Source organism: Amblyomma americanum, chromosome 1, assembly GCF_052857255.1.
Source record: "Amblyomma americanum isolate KBUSLIRL-KWMA chromosome 1, ASM5285725v1, whole genome shotgun sequence".
Classification (NCBI taxonomy): Eukaryota; Metazoa; Arthropoda; class Arachnida; order Ixodida; family Ixodidae; genus Amblyomma; species Amblyomma americanum.
In genome coordinates, this window is record NC_135497.1 from 20,884,453 (window position 1) to 20,897,176 (window position 12,724).

Below are 12,724 nucleotides of genomic sequence, written 5' to 3' on the forward strand. Positions count from 1 at the left end.
CGGAGCCCTCGACTACGGCACCTATCTCACTCTTTCTTCATTAACATCCACCTCCTCCCTTCCTTCACGGCGTGGTAGAGGTGTCCACCAAGAAGTTAAACAGTTGCTGCTCCATTTTCTTTCCTTAAAAAGCAATAATCCACCCAAAATGAGCGCGCCTCCTTTTCTATGAATGGCTGCTCCAAGGTACTTGCGAGCCGATGTATATGCACCTGGCAGCTTGAAACCAGCGCCCTCAAAATAGAAGCTTCAGAGCCGCAGCTTTCTGCACGGAAGCGAAGCAAGAAAGCCACATGCGCTCCTTGCTGCGGTATCTGATACGACCGCGAGAGGCGTAGCCGCAGTGTTGACTAAATACATTTTCAGCCTCGAGTCAACTTTATCATAAGGAGTAGCTGGCGGAGATTCGGGTACACTACGAAGCTTCGAGAACCACCATGGCGACTTTAATGCCAACACAGCCCATAAGAAATGTCCTGAATGGAACAAAAAGCCACCGCACAAAGGGCCAGTAAGCGGAACCCTTTCTGTTCTTTTAGGGAATAAAAAGTTGTGCACTCATCTCAGAATGGTTGAAAGAAAAACCAAGCTCGAAAAGAAAAACCGGCACTGGCGTCCAAGCTGTTAAGCAAAGCCATCCATCAGTCCTCCTCGGGGGTCCCACTGAGGGCCGACCGCCAGCGGTCAAGAAGTTCTTGACAATAAATACTGTTTCTCCCTCGATTCACATTTTCAGCGTTATTTCATGGCAATGATGTCAGGCGACATCTAAAGGCCGCGAATTTTGTGTATCCCTGTCCATGCATTTTCGCAGGATACATCAAGAACCAAGTGTGATCGCAGATTTTCTAGTACAGTTCCACGTATCTTAATCATTTGAGGTATTAATAGCAATAAAACCTTCATTTATGCAGTAATATAACGTAAAATGCCGCCCCTCTTACGCCAGGCTGATCGAGAAGCGGCTGCAATGATTCCCCTGAACCACCTTTGCCGATCAGCTGCGTTATTTTGTTATGTTTGCGAGAGAATATTGCCACTTCAAAGCGCTAATTAACTGCCTTCTTTCGTGGTTCATAAAAAAAGTAGTAATTGTCCTTTTTTATTTTGCATCGTAAAATACAGCCGTCATTGGCACACGATCCTGTAGACGCAGGGTACCAAAATTTTATTCTGTGACTTTTTTTACTTAGGCTTCGTTGATATACTTTCTTATTTTACGACCCACAAAGACATCTTGGCGCTGAGAAACGCCATTTCTTTTTATCAAAGCGGAGTACTAATAAAAACAAAAGCCGGTTTCCAAACTATCGTAAAGCTCATCTCCAAAAACCACGTTCAAGATGCACGGAAGAAAACACAGGCCCTTGAAATCAGCGTTCGTTGCCAATACCAAATATGTCATAGCTCCTTCGCGCTGCAGGTGTCCACCATCGACTATCTTTGCTTTTGTCTGTTGTTAGTTTAATTCCGCCCGATCGCGCTCGGACGTTAATGAGCGAGAGTTGAACACGCGCGGAAGAGGGAAAGGGAACGCAAGGTGCCGTCTGCAAAGCCGTGCAAACCAGACGATTACAAAGAAAGAACAAACAAAAGCGTACGCGGAGGAGGTAGAGAGAAAGGAGGAAAGATACCCAACTACCGTCTGCTAACGGAGCGTCTCTTCATAACGCGACAGACTCTGGTAAGTGACGGTTGTTCGAAGATACGTTCGCGACTTGATGCCCCAAGCGTGACAAGGCAGAGAGACGCCGAGCCAAGTCTCGCGGTAAGTGGTGCTGGGTGGAGAGCCGCCATGTTGACCTACTTTCTCGTCTTCTGGCGGCCGTCATAGTCACAGGGCCAGGGTCGCGCTAAGCCTATTTTTACGGTGTCCGTGGCGTGTTGTTGCTAGTTTGACGCCTTTGCGCGCTCCTTATTGGCGCTCGCTCGCGAAGATGTGCAGATGCTTGTGACGGTATTTCAATAACGCCCGCTCAGGTGCGCGTGTTAAGTGAGGGATCGCGTGGCGCGAGCCATCCTCCGCTCCAGCGAGGTCACGTGAAGGTTGTTCTTGAAACGCGGCTTGAGGATTTGAGGGCGCCATGTTTTGCGCGCCGGGTAGGCATGATTTGATTTAGTCAGCGATATTGTCCACGTTCTGAATTAGTTTGTATATTAATTTTAACGTTTGGGCAGATTGTGACATGACTAACTCGTTGAATATTCTGATTTGGTTTATTTTCTAATTCATTAAGTGAGTAACTTATCTAATCATCACCAATTTATTTGACCTATCAATATGAAGAACAATTTGTCGATTCATTGGCTGATTGAAATGATTGATTGGGTGATCGATATACTGATTGACTGATTGATTTTTGCGCCATTAAGTATATGGACATTGTTGAAAGTGGACTTGTGTTTGTGTGAAAATGGTTTGTGTGAGAATGTGTTTTTTTCTTCGTCCGTTTGTCTTTTTACGCCTCTTTTCACCCACGCATTATGACAAACTTGTACATATTTCTCCCTTTCTTAGCAGATGGGGTTTAACGCCCCAGTCAGTCAGTCATAAAACTTTAATATCGATACTGGGATTGATGGGTCCTATCGACCCCACGAGATGGCCCTCAGTTAGTGCTGAACGCGATCTCTTGGTCTCGCGCTGTTACCCGGACTTGTACAGATGTCCGCATACCTGCATAGAGCGCTCAAAGTCGTACCGTCTGCGCTCTGTGCGCTGCGGAGCGCACATGATTTCAAGTGCTCTACACAGGCCTGTGGACGACTGCACATCCGAATTAGAGCTGGCTAGCAGGATGCCCGCTTTTGGGCGCTTACAAGCTTATGGAATTCTCCGGGCGGTGGGTCTGCGGGGCAGTCCCAAAAGATGTGTCCTTCGTGACTCTCTGGCCACAGAGCGACGTAGGCTATGAGAATTGGGGTGGTGTCGTGAGAAGTTTAGGATTAATATCGACCATATGGTTTTCCGTAACGTGCGCTGGCATCACGAAGTACACGGGTTCCATTTGCTTGGCTTCCATTGAACCGCGGCCGGCATCAAGCCCCCGTCTCCGGGTCTAGCGGTTGAGTGCTCTAACGATTGGACTACTGCGGTGGGGCTGATTGATTGATCGATTGATCTGATTGATTTATTTGATAGGATGATTGATTAATTAATTAAATGATCTATAGATCTACCAGCTGAGTCATAGATTAATTTTGATGTGTGATCATTTGACCAAGTAATTAATAATTTGATTGCTGGATTCATTCAATAGCGATGACTACCGATTGATTGAATCAGTCAAGGATTACCGATCAATTGATTGAATTAATTTGATAGTTTGATAAGTTTACCGAATGATCAATGAATCAACCATATAATCAATTATTTAGATGATTGTTTGATGATTCGTCGAATCATTGATACACGTTGATCACCTGAACCATTGACTGAATGAATGATATGATTGGTTGATTAGATCGACTTGGCGATTCATTTATTAATTAATCATTAGCTCGATTGAGTTAGTGGTTGACCAATTGATTGGTGAATTAAATAATATTATTTGATGTATTTCAATTGCGAGATTGATCATCATTTGGCTGATTGACTGGCTGATTCGTAGATTGAATTATTGAAGTAATTTGTTGATCAGTTCACTGATTGACCAGTCATTTGATTGAATATATCATTGGAATGATAGATTTCATCGTCAGATTGATCCATTCATTAACGAATTAATACAATGACTAATTGGTTTATTGATTATTCGATCAGTCGATTGATTTATTGGTCTATCGACTGATTGATTTAATTTAGTGCTGATCAAGTCATCAGTCTACTTGCCGAATAATCAGCCAATCGGGCGTTTAATCAGTCATTTGGCTGATTGATTGAATTATTGATTTAATCTGATATGCTCGTCTGCTGATTTGATCAGTAATTTTTGCTTTATTGATCGATAGAATCTATGAATGAGCTTATTATGAGAGACTGGCTCATCTATTCATTGATAGATCAACTGACTGAATGATCGATTGGTCGAACGGTTGACTGATTCAATTGGATGTGTTTGTAAAATATCCAATTGATGAATGTCAAATAATTGATTTTATTTAAAGACTCATTCATTTTTGACTAATCACTTTTATTGATTTTTGATTCATTCATTGATTGAGTGATTGACCTTCGATTGGTTGATTGAATCAGTCAATGACAGTCGAAAGACTGAGTGATTTGATTTACATGATCAATTGAGCGATTAATCAATCATTTAGCTGGCTGGCTGACTGATTGGTCGATCGATTGATTGATTTAATTTGATATATCGATCATTTGACCGATTGGAAAATGATTTTAATGATTGAATGTTGATTTTTTAATTAAATGTTAGCTTCTCTTAGGTTCTTGTTCACTACTGCTTGGAATTCTAAACGTGCATGTGCGGTGAAAATTGGGGCAATAGGTGGTCTTTGTATATGAAGCAGTACCACAATACCCTTCGTGTTTTGTTTTTCATGGCTGCTGTTGTGGTTTTCATTATCGCTTTTGCTTTCAATTTCTCTTGTTTTAGTTCTTTTTCCTGTCTGTCTTGTACGAAGCTGCCACAGTGTATTCAGCTTTTTATGTTCCGTCTCTAATATTTTATAGAGATATTTTTGCGCATTTTTGCCTTGTAGTGTGTTTGTTTTAGCGCAATATGCTGCCACGCGACCATTACATTTTTTTTCCTCCACCCTGTTTCGTGCAGGGCATCGTGATGGGAGAATAAGGGCAGGGGAGATATTTCGGAGAGATCAGCCTCTGTGTGATGAAGTTCGTTCTTCGTGTGCGAGACGTTTGTTGCATTCAGCACTCTTAGTGATTTCAATGAAAAACGGATTGCACCTAGCTCGAATAGAGTGCAGAAATCTGCATGGTTTTTGAGTTCTCCGTTTAAATCCGAAATTTATTCTCGCTTCCTTGGAGCGCTTATCAGATAGACTAAGGCTGAGTTAGATTTTTATGAGATATCCGGGATGACACCTGGCGCTGTTGCAAAGGGTACTTAACTCCTTTTATCGAACCGCATGAAAATCCTCGAATTTTTCAAGTATAATTTAATACAGTTCGTTGTAAGGCTCGGTAAAAACCGGAGTAACGCCCCAGCCGCCAAGCGATGCTCAAGAGGAAAAAAAAAACCTGAGTTCTAAGTCACGTTTTCTATTAACTTTTTGTACTATTTCAAATACTACTTTTATTTTAGTATTGTGTTAATTTAAAGAAATGGTTTAGCATAATTGCACCGCTCAGTACTTCAGTGACCTTATATTATTGTTTCCAACAGCTGCCGCTATGGAGCCCAGCGGGCTTTGTTGCTGAATCTTGGGTTACTACAGAAGTCACGATAGTATCCAGTAAAAAGCTTTATTCAATTGCTGGAGACAAATACTAGTAGAGGCGGTAAATAGCCTTCAGTTTTATTTTAGTGGAAAGTGTGAATAAATTTGCGTGAATCTATATTATAACGAGCACTACGCTGCGTTTCCGCTCGTGGGGGTGTTGAGTAAACCTCCTCATCAGCCTGTAAGGTCGCGAGCTCTACTCTCGGTCGCTGCGGCCGCCTTCCAAAACTTTATTCAGCTTTCTTAGTCGAGGAAAAATAAAAAGCTTCCCAATTCTGAGGATTCAGCCTTGCGGCTTGTATTTTCGTGAATTGAATTGTGTTGATTAGTAACGCGATGTACTAGAATTCGGAAAAAGCGCTGATTTTTAGTCTTCAGCGCCACACACTACGAAGCGGCAGCCCTGGGAACTAGAAGCCCTTGTAAAGTTTTTCTGGGCTTTCAAATCTTAGCTTCACTAAACACGATTGAGATTCCCGAGCCCTTGTAAAGTTTTTCTGGTCTTTCAAATCTTAGCTTCACTAAACATGATAGAGATTCCCGCGATTCGAACATTCGTTCATGAGCTCAAAAAATCCCAGTATAGGGAGACGTATCTAGCGTTTAAAGCACAGAGGAACTTTCTACGTTGCCTTAGCTCAGAATTGTACTTAGTGTTTCGCCGAAGATGTTCTGTAAGCTTTAAAACTAGTGTATCTAAGGGCATTATTGATTTAGACGGACGCTTTTCTTTCGACATAGCATGATCAGCGGTGTAGCATGTCAGAATACAGCTAACACGTGCTAACTACTAAGATGGTTACTTGTAAGCTTTCTTTTTATCTTAGTCTCTTATTTATTGAGAAGCTTTTAGAACACCGTAAATGAGATCTATATAGGTTTTTATTATTTCAAAAACGCAATTACCCTCGGTGTTGATGCCCAAAACATTTTGCCCATTCCGAAAAGGTGCGCGTATTAGAGGGGTTGCATCGCTTGGAACCTTCTCAAAAGCCGGGGTGTTTTTTTGCGCTGCCGGCAGTATTTGTTGGGCGGCAGCCCCGTGGGTAACTGCGGTTTGTAAATTATAAAACACATATATATTTACTCACTCTTAGCTAAAAGCTTCTCAGTAAATAAGAAGACTAGCAATAAAAGTTAGAAAACTAACTATTGAGTATTAATTAACCAGCCTACTAAGTAGCGCCTCTTGTGTCTAATGCGCTACGCCACTTAAAATGCAAAGGTGGGAAAGCGCCGTACTAATTCAAAAGGCAGAACATCTTAGATGAAACAGCCGGTATATGTGCACAGCCAGCCCTTCGGTCCGTTTGTTTATATTGGACGCCAGTATTTGTTTCTTCGTTAATAAGTGATCATGAAATAAAAAAACGGCCGTGGCTTAGCTTGGTTAAGCCTGGTGATTGCGAAGCTTCTCGTTCTTCCGTCTCCCTAGCTCGCTGATGCTTCCTCTTTGCATTCTGCCGAGCTGCCTTGTTCTTAGGCACCATCGTAACATCTGGCTGTATGACTGCCTTGGCGAGAGGAGCGGAGCTGTTTTATACAGCTGGTGTGACGTCACTCTGACCGTAGCGCCCCTGCTGAGAGGAGCGGGAGTTAGGCCGCCGTTGGTGGCTACCGCCTCGCCTCGCGACGGCGTGAGATGGGGCCCCGTTTTTACACAGCTGGTGTGACGTCACTCTATGTCACGTGGTGTGACCTCACGCAGCGAGGTCACGCTAAAGGTCAATGGTGCCTACCACCGCCTCGCCACAGAATGGGCTGAAGTGCGACCTAAAGTAGTATTGCTTCGCAATAAAAAAGATTGATTGGTTTCATTCCCCGACGAGAAACATCGACGCTGACAGGGCCTGTTCTTGAAAGCTGACTTTTCCTGACAGACTCTCTTCTTGAGAGGAACACCCCCTCCGGCTATGCGAGTCATTCGACTATACCAAACAGGTGCACGTGCGCAATTTATGCACGAGGGCTTGATGCCTCCACGCTCTGATTAGCGGTCTTCATCAATTCTTAATAACATCTAACCTATTGTTGAAAGCTACGTCTCTTCGCATGTCACAAAATTATACCAAAATGACAGGCAGTTATTTCGCTGGAAAATTACAATTGACGTCGTGTGAATAGGGCTTGTGCCGGAAATAAGGGGGGTATTTTGTATATGGCGAGGAAGTGAATGTCCTTTGTTGGATAAGAAGGCAAAAAAAAATAGGTGCTACAAAACGAAGTCAGGATAGCATAAAATGATGCACAAAATCTTGCATGGAGGGGACCAAAAAATAACAAACTTTGCACTGCAGCCGGACGATACCTCGATGAGGTGTCTAGGGCGGCCGACCGAGGGACGAGAGCAACAATATCATGGCACTAAGTTCCCGAGAACTCATGAGAAACAGAAATTATGGCGGGATGGATATGTTGCCTGCAGGAAGAATCAGCATCGTTTTTATCCAGAATGGTTGGGTATTATTGGGGAATCTGCGCTGTCAACATGGCGTACGCGTCTGCCCACTGGGATAGCAAAAGCTGCTCATATGGTCCTATCGGGTCACCAAGAAAACACGTAGGGTCAGAGTGTGTCTATGATGTCCCTTCGTAAAGAAATATCAAACTCATCCTAAGATGTCACACTGAAGGAGATGCATTTTGTTACGTCTGCGGGGGGGGGGGGGATTCTTGGCTGTGGGTGCGGGCGAAATCGCGGCTCATAGAAAAAAACTCCAAGCGAAAAACTCAAATATTTTTCCGTTTCAGAGATAACCCTGTCTGCTTACGAGCGGAAATGCGAGAGCCTGTCCGTGTACTGTCATGTCCTCTTTCTCCCTGCATATTTCTTTTTTTTCTGCAATTTTCTGTTTATTTTTACGCGACAACGTATACAGATCGTTCGGTCGAATGCTGTCGGCGTCGTAGTAGTAGTAAACAAAACGCGTCGAAATTATTCCCATACGCGCGGATCGGGTGTCCACCGAGATATAAGACAGGCGTCATTTTCCTTTCCTTAAACTGAGCAACGGGCAAAGCGTCGCGGCGAACGGACGAAGGTGTTCCGTGGACCCCTTCCGGCTGTTTTTTGCCTGTGCAGCCCGTTATGGATTCCCATACTAAACCGCTAGTTATTAGAGAGAAGGTCCCCGGTTAAGACGTAGTTTCAGCGGTCTGGAGTTGCACGAGACAAAGACGAAAGACGGGGAACCGAACGCCTTCTCTATCGCCATGATTTACTAGGCCACTTACAGTGCTATGCAGAAAAAATTGGACTGCTAACCCATAAAGGTTAGTTTAAAATAATTAATGTGAATTAGCTCAGCCATTCCAGGTTATGCAATGCAAAAGATGTCAGCATTCGAGTGTTCGTTGCCGATGACAATATTCTAGACGGCGATGGCTTTGAGGAAAGGAAGGGCGCATAACTGGCTCCTTGGATATGTGGACGCCTCATTCGTGCTTTGATACATGTGGCGGCGGTAAGTGAGAGAGAGAGAGAGGTGAGCTGAATGCATTAGCGCTAACAGCGTTGTGGCCGGCATGTGGCACTGCATCAATAGCTACGCCGCAGCGTTCGTTTGGTGATCAATCTCTCGCGATCAACAATTAACTGCATGCCACCTCTCAGGGCTGCAGGGAGGGCGCGCTACCTATCCAGTGTGCGAAACGCAATCAAACCAGTCTTTTTCGGTTGGACACCAACGCCACGCACATGAAAGCGAGATTGATCTCTCCGCTGACCCACAGAGCCTGTTCTGCGCCGTTCCTTTCGTGAAAATGAACAGCCTTCACAAAGTCTTCAACGCCAATGAACTCTATGAACGCTGTCGTCTCATTTGTTTTGTTTGGTTTTTTAGGAAAGGAAATGGCGTAGTAACCATATCCCATATCTCGGTGGACGTCCGAACCGCACCGTAAGGGAAGCTATAAAAGAGGGAGGGAAAGAAGAGAAAACTGAAAATTGAAAGTTGGATCGAAACGCAGCGGCCGTGGTCGGATTCGAACCGCGACGGGTTCCACATACGCATACCCGCACCCGATCCTGGCCAACCATACGTTCCGGGAGGTAACATCAGACGGGTGTACGCACTGCCGGTTGAGAGGGTCCCTCGACTATCCCTGTATAATCTGGGAATGCCCATATTCTCCTGAGAGGGCGCTCAATAACAACAGTAAAGAAACCTGGGAGACCCTGCTTTGTACTTCGGACGCTGAACTTCCCCTCCGCCTCGTCTGACTGGCTCAAGAGACCGCCGAGGCACAGGACCTCCTCGCCAGCATCTAAAGCGGTGCCTCCTAGCTCTCCGGCCTAGTGCTGAGGGCTTTGGGCCAGTACCTTCGGATTCTTGTACACGAAGAAAAGAGACAACGCGAAGTTATCCGTCTCTCCCTGGCCGCTGCTGAGATCCAGGATATTCCGGACGACGGCTCAGAGGGTGGATATGGCTGAACCACGCTGCGCCTCGAATCTCCATCAACCTTTCTTTTTGTTTTTCTCTCTCTCTCTTTCCGCCCGCATTGCCTCAGTGTTCGACTTCAAAGCGTTAGCTCCGAGAGCTTCAACTGATAAATTGGTGCACTTAGCAAACGTCAAGACCAAATTCAAACATTCGCGGATGTTTCCTTTCCGGAAACATTTCTAAAACACAAGCAGCGCCATCTACCTCAACATTTTGTACTGCTATTGTGTGGAGGGTTCTGGAATAATTTCGACAACCTGGGGATCTTTAACGCATACTGAAATCGCACCGCATACGGGCGCCTTAGCGTTTCGCCTCCATCGAAACGCGGCGGCCGGGTTTCGATGGAGGTGAAGATGGTTTGCATCTAGGTTTTATGCGGTTTAACGCCCCAAAGCAGATCAGATTCAGCACGCCGTTTTTCTCGCGATATTATTTTTTGATAAATTTTACGGTTGATTAAAAATCTAAAAAAACGGTTAAATTCAGGTTTCCCATGTCTAAAACTTCGTAACAAAAACAGTTTCTCTCTGGGCACAGCGCACGAAAGACAGGACTGAGAAAGAGACAAACACAGCGCTGACTTACGACTGAATGGCTTTATTGCTCGCATGCAATAAATAGGCGAAAAGGAGCACAATCAACAGTTCGCCTATTTATTAGCCTTTTCGCCTATTTATTGCATGCGAGAAATAAAGCCATTCAGTCGGAAGTCAGCGCTGTGTTTGTCTCTTTCTCAGTCCCGTCTTTTGTGCGCTGTGCCTTCATTTAGTACCATGTACCGACTAGCCCAGACAAACACCTTATTGCAGTTCTCTCTGGGAACCACGCGAAAACAAATGTACCAAATTACCAAATCCGCCAACGCAAATACTGCACAAGTTGCTAAACTTGTTGCTAAAATGAAGCTACACAATTGTAAAACAGTGTGAGGATTCCACGATTCATTCCAGTCTTTTGCTTGAAATTCACGGCTTGTAACAAACTAGCAATTTTCTGCGATTTGCTATCAAAAATTGGTGGCCTTGCTCTTTTAGGCCGGGATATACGTAGCGAAAGCGCGCAGACTTCTGCATCGAAAGAGTGCATTCATTAGATGCGCCTTTATTCATGGTTAGAGCTTGAGCCGTCGTGGCAGAGTGGCAGCGTCTCCGCCTCAAACGCCAATGGCCCTGGTTTGATTCTGAGCCTTGGCACAGGTTTCTTTTAATTCAATGAGTGCGCGGGGAGTTTCAGGGGCTCACATAGATGCCGCCACCGAATAAATTGGTTAGCATTTAGGCGCAGGCTCTGCTAAGGTGCGTTTATACTCGGGCGTAACGGGCGCGCGCGCACTGCACGGCGACGTCACGTCGGAAAATGCGAGTCTCTATACTCTGCGCTTGACCGCCAACGCGTTGGGCGGCTTCCGCGCTTTCTGAACGCGTGCGAGTTCACGTTCATTGCGGTCGCCCCGCCCATCTCTTGCGTCTTCTCACTTTTGTGACACGTGACTGTGGAGAGGGGGACGTGCGCATGCCTTATAAAGAAAGGATGGACTCAAGAGGGACATTTGGAAGGGAGGAGACGCAAGTACGAGCTTTTCAGGAGACCTCCGCCGCTTCAGCCAGTACGTTCCAATTGTCTGGACTGTTCCCGACTTGTGCCTTCTTTTGGAAGCGCTCTTAAAACGCATCTTTGCTGCTTTAGCGATGGAAAAGAAAGTGACTTGTAGCAATGACAGCAGAGTAAGCGATTGGCCGTTATAGTGAAAAGAGAACATTCTTATTCGAAGACAAGCAGTGCATATATCGCCCAGGGACGCCCAAGCTGCAATCGCGGTAACTGCCCTCGACGATATTCTGCCACAGTGGCCTACATTCGCTTACTCTTTGGGTTATCAAGGGCATGTCATTAATGTTTATTACGGTATTAACGGTTTTTTGGCGAGAGCCTCTATACTCCAACTGCGCTTGACCACGGACGCGTTCGGCGGCTTCCGGGCTTTCTGACCGCACTGGCGGAGACTTGGAGCACGATTCTATTCCGCGACGAGTGCGCCAGCCGCTGCCGGTCCAGCCAAACCGGTTCGGCCCCGCGGCGAGGCGCGCGCTGCACGTCACATGCCTCCTCGGAGCGCCGCCACGGAGAAATCGCAAGTTCGCAGCCAGTAAAGCTTTCACTTTAAAACCTGGAAACCTGCATTGGCAGATTGAACACAAATCGTAGTACACAATGTTTAAGCACATCGTTTCCACCTATTTTATGTTTTCGAATAGGACAACCAGGGTGGGAGAAGAAAAATTGAAAATTGGTTGTTAGGGAAAGGAAATGGCGCAGTATCTTTCTCAAAACTCGGCGGACACCTGGACCGTGTTGGAAGGCAGCGGATAGAGGAGGGAGTGAAAGAACAAAGGAAGATAGAGGTGCCGTAGTGGGGGGCTCCGGAATAATTTCGATCACCTGGGGATCTTTAACAGGCACTGACATCGCACAGCTCACGGGCGCCTTAGCGTTTCCCCTCCATCGAAACGGAGCCGCCGCGGTCGGGTTCGAACCCGGAAAACCAATTTAAAATATTTTCCTCCACTGAACCAGGGAGCCAGTCATGGCCCCCTCTCTTTTCTGAAAATCATCGGTCTAGAACGTTGTCAACGCCGAAGCCAATGAACACAATGAACGCCCATGGCCCATAGCTTCAGTGCCGCGTTTCCGCCACAGCGCTGTCAGCACTGCCAACGCATGCGGCGCACATTTGCCACTACCGCCTCGTAGCGCGACAAATGTCTTATGTGCCTGTCGTATGCTTTCGAAGCTGCCGCTATTTATCGATTTCAGCACAGCTCCGGCACGGCGATGTTACGTGGTTCTCCTCAGTTCTAGGCCGTATGAAACACATGCCGAACCATCTATGGAAGAGAGTAGTAAAG